The following is a 9,102-nucleotide window of genomic DNA, read 5'->3' on the forward strand; positions in this document are numbered from 1 at the left end:
ATGTCATAACACTTCATCATGCATTCTTTATATGCATGATATGCTACAGAAAAAAATATTTTAGGATATTTTTTAAAATTAGGACTATTTTTCATATCCCATTGCTTATAAATCAAAGTGCCGTAATAGCCCTAGGTCTAACAGCACAGATCCTGGGGGCAAGAGAGGAGGGACAGGGAAATTGCTTTTTCTGAAAATTAAAATATTACAATGTTAAATTCTGATAATATCAGAGCTAGTGTAAGCCTTCTGCCAGGTGACGCCAGTAGCAACTAGGACTGGGTTCAATATCTTGGGGTTCCTTTCCATTTGATACAACACAGAGATGGCTCGAGCCCCCACCCAGTAACCTGGGAAAATTACACACCACTCCTGAGCACCTCTGAGAGGCAATACTTCCCTACTCGCAAGCACAGAGCCTGAGTGGAGAAAAGAAACTTTTAATAAAAGGAGAGAAGTAACTTGGCATTAATTTGGGAAAACACCACAAACAAGGTTCATAAATATAAACTATGAGCAAAAGACCCAACTTACTTGAGGGTGGACAGTGTCCTTTTCCCCTCAGGTTCTTAAGTCCAGCAACCCAAAAGTCCCTTTAGCATGCCCGACCCTTCTTGGCATCCTCATCATAGTTGCTGTCGTTGATCAGTGCATACTCAGAGTTCAAAAGATGCATGTGCAGAGATCACCGCCCACCCTGGATCAAGGTAAGGAAGCACCTTACTTGCTCCTCTGCTTGGGCACTTGTCCGCTGCCCCTCTCTGCAAGCCACCCTGCTAGTTACCTGATGAGCCTCTCCACCAGCTGCCCTACTGGCCACTCATTCACTAGCCAACTGTCAGTCACCTTCCGCTGTCACCCACCTCTCTGCTGTGACCTCTGCATGTCAGTCTCCTAGTAATTTTCAGCTCTTTGCAGGCTGGGCAGAAACACTGCCCCATCTCAAGTGATTTTAGCTCTTGGTGATCAAGCTTTAAAATAATAAAAGAGGCTCCTAATGAAGTCTATTTAGCTCTTCTTTGAACAGTTGGGAGAAACAGGTCAAACCAGTTTGTGGACTCCCAGGGAGTGGCCAAACTTCTCCTGGTTAGATCATCTGTTCCCCCCACCCCTTTCCACAGGGCTCTGGCATTCAAGCCCCTCGCTCATTTGGGACAGGTTAAGCACAGTCCTGCTTTCCTCTGGTCCTACAATAATTACAACATTTTGGTAACAGCATTTCACTACCCCTGCATTCAGCACTAAAGTGATTTTTACCCAACACCAGCCAAAGTTGATCACTTTGACACTGCTCTATCTGCTGGATATCTGAGCAAGAGCAAACTGTATTTACATAAAAACACCCAACATCTCTCCCCTTCCCAGCTAGCTGTCAGGAAAGCATTCATTCAGACCCTGCTTCCACTAGCATGGCTAGAAGTTGGTGTTGAATCTCATAGGGAATCTGAGATTGTTCCTTTTGGTAATGGTAAAGGGCATAGGCTATCTGAATGTAAAGCCGTGGCATTTTTATGTATAAACAAAAGCAGTCAATGGCTCAGGACTTAGTTTTGCCTTTATTGGACCTTGAGGCAGAGTAGACTTGCAAGGGAGACATTCATGTGGCAGTTTGTTTATTCAATGGCAGGTATCCAAAGCCACTTGAGAGGTTAGATGATCAGTCCTGGAGGAGATAGATTAATGGGCAAAATGCAAGTGAAGCCAGCAAAGAGTTATAATAAATTCATTTCCCACTGGATAACACCATCATGTAGGTGGAGTCCCTGTATGTGAAGGAAGAGTGGGAAAGTGGGGGAATTGTGTGTACACTAGCATTGGCCTGCTAATCCCATGGTTATGAGTTCAATCCTTAAGGGGGCCATTTAGGGATCTGTGGTAAAAATCTGTCTGGGGAGTGGTTCTGCTTTAAGCAGCTGGTTTGGACTAGATGACCTCCTGAGGTCCCTTCCAACTGTGATATTCTGTGATTCCACCCTCCTGCCTGCGTTTTCAGTGAGCTGGTTTAAGAACTGCTAAATGTTTGTATAGCTCATACATTCTATTGGACTCTATGAAATCTGGTAGGTTAAACCAAAAATATTAGAGTAAATGCTAAAAAAGACCTGGCTAGCACATTTAGCATAATGACATCCCCTCTTGCCAGCCATGAATTATACTGAGGCTGCTCTGAGAGAAAAATGCAGCTTCAAGAAGCATCTGTGAATCTGTCCAAGTGCATTGTCATGTTCTCCCCACTCTAGCTGCTCTCTTTCCAATAGGGGTTTTGTTCCAATTATTTGCCATTTACCCTCCCCAACATTAGCGAACCTGTTTTGCTATATTAAGGGTTGTATGCCTATATTGGCTGGAGAAAATGAGTTGCAATTTCAAAAACCAAGTGGAGAGACCACACACACCTAGGCAATGCTGCTCTCTTAATCCCATTCTGTCATTCCCAAAGGAATACCACTAGTTAGAACTACTGCTAGGCCCAATCCTGCAAGATGCTGAGCATCTCCAGGGAGGTGTCATGCACTCTCCATTTTTGCAAAATAAAGGGCTGTCTCAGAGGGTAATTGGCTCCTTACAGGAGTGGGCCGAATTCTGCTCACATACCACAATTTATTTTTGTTCTTAACAAGAGCTTGATTCATGAAATAAAATATACAACAAATCTGATTTTGACTCAGATCCTCTATGTGCCAGTTAGCGTTCACACTAAAACACTGACCCCCTCTGACTCATTTGTATCACATAAACCCCAGTAGGAGTACTGCAAGTTTTAATTATAATTATCTTCATTTATATCCATGTGCTTATAATTAAAACTGCTCAGTAATGCAGCCTAATGTAAGAGCTGGTGCACAATTACCTCTTCTTGTCAGGATGGCCAAACAATACTTGCTTCTTAATTGTAAGGAAATTGGAAATTCTGAGGATTTCCTCAACTTTTTCTGTGCTTAACGTAAGGCCTTGGTGATAAGGATGACAAGGCAATATTTCAGTAATGTTAGTATTAAGGAATTAATTTACTGCTACAGCACATGGGGAACTAGACACACTTCTCTTTAATGTTAATGAAAATGGTTTATGGTTGTCCTCATTTGCAGTCTGGAAAATATATCCCATGTAGCCCTACAGTATAACCTGGTGAAATAAATCTGAGAATCAAAACATGGCTTTCATGAAGACTTTTTGTTTCCTTTACATTTTTTATTAACATAAACAAAAACAAACAAAATTAATAGATTCCAAGGCCAGGAGGGACCATTGTGATCATCTAGTGCAGGGGTTCTCAAACTGTGGGTTGGGTCCCTAGGGCTGGGGTTAGACATGCTGGGGCCCAGGACCAAAGCCCGAGCCCCACCATCTGGGGCCAAAGCCCAGTGGCTTCAGCTCTAGGTGGCAGAGCTCAGGTTATAGGCCCCTCCTCCTAGGGCTGAAACCCTTGGGCTTTGGGGACCCCCCACCCACCAGGGCAATGGGGCTCAGGTTTTGGCTCCCCCAGGCTGGGACAGTGGGGCTCAGGCTTTGGTACCTCCTCCTGGGGTCATGTAGTAATTGTTGTTGTCAAAAGGGGGTCATGATGCAATGCAAATTGAGAACCCCTGATCTAGTGTGACATCCTGTATAACACAGGCCCTAGAACTTTCCCAAAGTAATTCCTGTTTGAACAGAGCATAGTTTTTAGAAAGATATCCCAGCTTCATTTGAAGATTGACAGTCCACCATGACCCTTGGTAAATTGTTCCAAGGGTTAATTACTCTCACTGTTAAAAATGTATGCCTTATTTCCAGTCTAAAATTGTCTAGCCTCAACTTCCAGCCACTGGTTCATGTTTTACTGCTGAAGAGCCCATTATCAAGTATTTGTGGCCCATGTAAGTCAGTACAGATTACAATTAAGTCACCCCTTTACTTTCTCTTTTGTTAGATAAAGAGACTCACGGAGCTCAATCTATCACTATATGGCATGTTTTCTAGCCTTTCATCATTCACATTGCTCGTCTCCAAACCCTCTTATCAGCATCCTTCTGAACTGTGGGAACCAGAACCGGCCACAGTATTTAACAGTGGTAACATCAGTGCTGAATATGGTAAAATAACCCCTCTACTTCCACTCAAGATTCCCCTGTTTATGGATCCGAGGACTGAATTAGCCATTTTGGTCAGTGTCACACTGGGAATTCATGTTCAGATGATTATCCACTATCACCCCAAATCTTTTTCAGAGACACTGCTTCCCAGGATAGAGTCCCCCATCATGTAAGCATGGCCTACATTCTTTGTTCCTAGATGTATATACAGTAAAAGCTTTGTTATCCATCATGTTGGAGGAATGGGGGGCAGGTGCCAGCAAGTCAAAAATTCTGGTTAATTAAGAGGCAGTTTAGGTGCGGGAGGGGGCTGGGGCATGGGCTCTAGGAGGGAGTTTGGGTGTGGGAGAGGGACCAGAGCAGGGGTTTGGGGTGCAGGAGGGAGTCCGGGGTGCTGGATCTGGACAGCGCTCACCTTGGGCAGCTCCCCAGAAGTGGTGACATGTCCTTGCTGCTCCTCTGCTCACAGGCACTGCCCTCGCAGCTCCCATTGGCTGCAGTTCCTGGCCAATGGGAGCTGTGGAGGCAGCCCTCGGGGCAGGGGCAGTGCACAGAGCTACCATGGATGCTCTTAGCATTATTTAGCTGAGTCTAGAGTTGTGCTCAGAATGGAAATTCTGTTTGGCAGAGGATTGTGAAATTAGCTTTCATTTCAGTTCAGAGTGAAACTTAAAAACTTCAAAATTCACTGTGAAAGAAATTAAAAAATATAAAATAATTTGGAATCAGTCATAATGTTTCTTTTTAATATTGACCATTTTATTTTATATATTATAATATAAATCAAAATTTAAAAAAAAGTTCTAAACAAAAAGTCACTTCCAAAGAGAAAAATCAAAGTGTTTCATTTCAACAGGAATAAAATGAGACTTTTTTGATGTTGTTGGAGCTTCTTCCCTTTTCCCTTCCAGAATGAAATTTCAGCCAAAGAGAACTGCAATATTCCTACAGAATATGGTTCCATCAACATTTTCCTCAGCCGACTGTAGCTTTGGGACCTACTTCTCATGTGCTGTGGTGGATGTGATCAAGCCAGTTCATGTGCTGAGATGGTCTTTCCAACATCTATGGGGTTAATTTTGCATCAAAGTCAGAAGGGAATTGCTGTCATTTCCAGTACAGGGCAGGAAGGAAAAAGCCAGCACAGGTAAATATGACCTGACATTCTAATTAAAAAAAACAACCTAGGGAAATGTAGTCTAGATGAAATTACTATGAAGTGCGTGCTAAAACTGCTTGAAAGATCATATTCAAAGAGTAGTTGTGAACGGTTCATTGTCATACTGGAAGGACATATCTAGTGGGATCCCCCAGGGATCTGTCCAGATTCCAGTACGATTCAATAGTTTCATTAATGACTTGAATAGTAGAGTGCAAAGTATGGTTACAAAATTTGTGAATGATATCAAACTGGGAGGGACTGCAAGCAATTTGGAGGACAATATTATAATTCAAAATCACCTTAACAAACAGGAGAACTGGTCTGAAATCAACAAGATGAAATTCAGTATAGACATGTGCCAAGTACTACACTTAGAAAGAAAAACAAAAAAAGCATAAATACAATTGGCTAGGCAATAGTATTGCAGAAAAGGATCTGGGAGTCATAGTGGATCACAAATCGAATACGAGTGAATGTGATACAGTTGCAAAAAAAAGGCACAAGTGTATGTAAGACAAAGGATATAATTGTCCTACTCTACTTAGCCCTGGTGAGGCCTCAGCTGGAGCATTGTGTCCAGTTTCAGATGCGGCACTTTGCCTGCCACACTCCACAAATTGGAGAGTCCAGAAGAGAACTATTCAAATGATAAAAGCTTTAGAAAACTCGACCTATGAGGGAAGGTTAAAAACACTAGGAATGTTTAGTCTTGAGAATGAAGACTACAGGTAGTGGGACCTGACAATCTTCAGATACGTTGCAGGCTGTTATAAAGAGGATAGTGATCAAGTGTTCTCCATGTCCACTGAAGGTGGGACATGAAGTTATCAGCTTAATAATGTGCAGCAGTGACATTTAGAAAGCTTTTCCTAATATCTAACCTAACTAGAAGTAGCAGAAGCACTGGAATAGGCTGCCAAGGTATTCCTTGTCTTTGGAGGTTTTTAAGAACAGGTTAGACAAACACGTGTCAGGGATGGTCTAGGTTTACTTGGCCCTGCCTCATTGCAAGGGGCTGGACTAGATGACCTCTTGTGATCCCTTCCTGCCCTACATTTCTGTGATTCTATTGCTCTATGTATGTGAGAAAAGGAGCTGCGTTGGGCAATGTTTTTTTGGAGCCAGAAGCAGAGAGGCATGCAGTTGTGTATGTGTGTGTGTGAGAGAGACAGACGGGGGGCGGGGAGGGGGCAGGCGGAGGGCGGGTCTCCAAAGCATAATGGGAAGAAAAGTACTAAGGCAAGGTTGAAGTGTCCTGAGATAATGCTGTGTCAGAGGAGAGGCTGATAATGCAGAAGGTAAGTGGGACTTTTCTATTATCTAATCCAGCTCCATGCCAATGGCTCCCTGCTGTAGGCATACATGTAATGTTTTGTTCAGGCTAGTTCTAAATGCCTAAGTGATGGAGCTCCTGCCATTTCTCTTGGGTTGCTACTCCAAAGCGTGATCAAGGAGGGCAGTAGCAAAAAGGCAGCAGGAAGGAGCATTTCTGCACTGGAGGGAGGGAGGGAGGGGAAAAAAGATAGTTCATAAGAGTTTTCTGCATGAGGAAGAAGGCAGTGGGAGGGAGCAGAGGTGGTGATGGAGGGAGATTCAGCATGGGGAAGCTGATTCTGGAGTGGGGAGGCAGTGGGAGGGTAAAGGGAGCAGAGTATTTGTAGCTGGTGAGATTAGAGCAGGTGGAGTAGTTCTGCTGTGGAAGAGAAGCAGTGAAGGAGGGAACAGATGAAATGCGGTCTGTCCTGAGTGGGAGGGCACAGATGGGTGTGTGCATGAGTCTGCCGCTGATAAAGTCTCTTGTCAACAGTGGTTACTCGACTCTACTCCTTGTTGCTATATAGCCGTACACAACTGACTTGAAATGAAGCTATGCCAATTGATACTAGCTGTGGGCCTAGCCTACAGTCTGACCTGTCACTGCACAGTTAGTATCAGGGAAGGGAGAATGTCTTGCCTAGCTTTAAAGCGCTATGCTGAAACAGGAGCCGATACACATGAAACAGTAAAACTACTTACTTCCTAGTGATGTTAAAGAGGCAGTAATGGCTCCTAGCACCTCTCAGGATCAGGTATTATGGACCTATGCATAATCCAATCAGAACAGGCATTGCAATGCTGTTGCCACTTAAAAAACACAGGTCCATGGAGCAACTCCTATTTCCCCACAAGCTCACAAATATTTTGTTTTAATGGCAGAAATTCCCGGTGAGTGACAACTATGTTGGCAGGTCACAGGACCTGCTGTTGGGTTATATCATTGTTATGAAATTCATGCTGCTAAGGAACTTTAAGTTGTACTCCGTACTGGGAATAGGCCAAATAATCTGTGACTCAAAACATCTCTCCTCATGGATCACTGAGAACACAAAAGATTTGGGTTGACCTGGTAGGCTAAACACAAACATGTCAAGATGTCACCAGCACCAAAATATTTGTTTTAACTATCTTGGGAAAGAAATAAGGGCCAATGAGCAACATCTACTGGGTGGACACATTGTTTCCCAGATGTTTCATTTCCTAATTTTATTATTAATTAAATACAAATAAGCTCTGGAATTGAAAATAATGGGTGTGAAGAACAGTGGGCCAGATTCTGATCTCAGTTACACTGTGTAAATCCAGAGTAACTCCAGTGAAACCAGTTAAATTACTCCAGATTTGCACTGGTGCAATTGAGAGCAGAGTCTGGCCCATAATCTTGAGAGATGTTTGTCCAAACACAGCACAAACAGATACTTTTGGCTTAAATAACTCCTATTATGAGAACGAATCAGGAAAGAACAAAAGGAAAATCTCCTCTCTCACAGTCTGTACTGAGGTGAAAGTACAGCACGTCATTAAATGTTTAGCAGTCACTGCCAAAGATATCTTAACTCACTTGGTCCATACCTCTTCATTTCCCAAGGCCCAGATGAGGGACAAAGATATTTTATTACTACAGGAATCACAATACTGCATGGATTGATTCCTTTAGGATAAGTTACTATTCCAGTAACCGCACTCTCATGCTTGTTTATTTCTGATGGAAGTTATTATCAACAGTAAAACTGAGGGGGGGGGGACACTAAATTCAGGTGGAATATAGGCAATGTTGGGACTAAAATGAATGCACCCCCTTGAAATAAGGGGCATTTGAGAAATAAGATAATGGAACTGTCTTATGCAAAAACCAGGAGATAACACAAGGCTACAATAGCAAAGTAAGCAATGTTGAGTTTTACATGGAATCCACTGTTGTAAGCCCATTTTATAAAAGAAACAGGCTTAAAATAATGACACACAGAGCTCTAATAATAAATGTCTTTCCCTTCAGAGCTGCTGTTAATTCAGTGAAGAAACATTGCTGGAATACACAAAATGGACAGGGCGCAGAATCTGGCTGCAGAGGACATTTGAGTGGAAGGTACTGGACATGAGAGAGACTTAAGGCTGCATTTGTTATTCTTTTTAAATCGTTCTGCCTAAATTAAGCAAACTCACTTAACATACAGATTGTAACTTCTGGGGGAATTCTGCGCACAAATTTTAAAATTTTGCAACTTTCTGCATATTTTATTTGTCAAAACAACACAATAAAATCATGCCGGTTTCAATTATTTGGGTCATTTATTTCAAAATACCTCTCAGCAAGTATGTCTGTAACAATCACAGAAAAGATTCAGAAAATGTTTTTGACAAATAGATTCCTTACTTGGCATATTAATACAAAACTTTAAGTAATAATTCATTTAAACTACAATACAGAAATGCTTTTCCTACACAGTCAGCAGCAGTCCAAAGGCTTGGGAGAAATCAGGGGTAATGGAGGAGCTGAGACAGAGGGAAGTAACTGCTGGGAAGGAGCATGAGAGCAAACCTGAAGTG

The 9,102-nt window shown here is 42.6% G+C and overlaps 1 long non-coding RNA gene across 2 annotated transcripts in view; it reads left to right on the top strand.

Annotated features, from left to right (window-relative positions):
* Window positions 1–8,831, top strand: part of LOC115652345 — a 30,538-nt gene extending 21,707 nt beyond the window's left edge. For both annotated transcript variants that reach the window (XR_004000606.1, XR_004000607.1), the window contains exons 2-3: window positions 4,988–5,223; window positions 8,552–8,831. This is a non-coding gene — a long non-coding RNA (uncharacterized LOC115652345). The remainder of the gene's footprint in view (window positions 1–4,987; window positions 5,224–8,551) is intronic.
* Window positions 8,832–9,102: the final 271 nt, after the last annotated feature.

The sequence above is a fragment of the Gopherus evgoodei genome, chromosome 5, assembly GCF_007399415.2.
Source record: "Gopherus evgoodei ecotype Sinaloan lineage chromosome 5, rGopEvg1_v1.p, whole genome shotgun sequence".
Taxonomy (NCBI): Eukaryota; Metazoa; Chordata; order Testudines; family Testudinidae; genus Gopherus; species Gopherus evgoodei.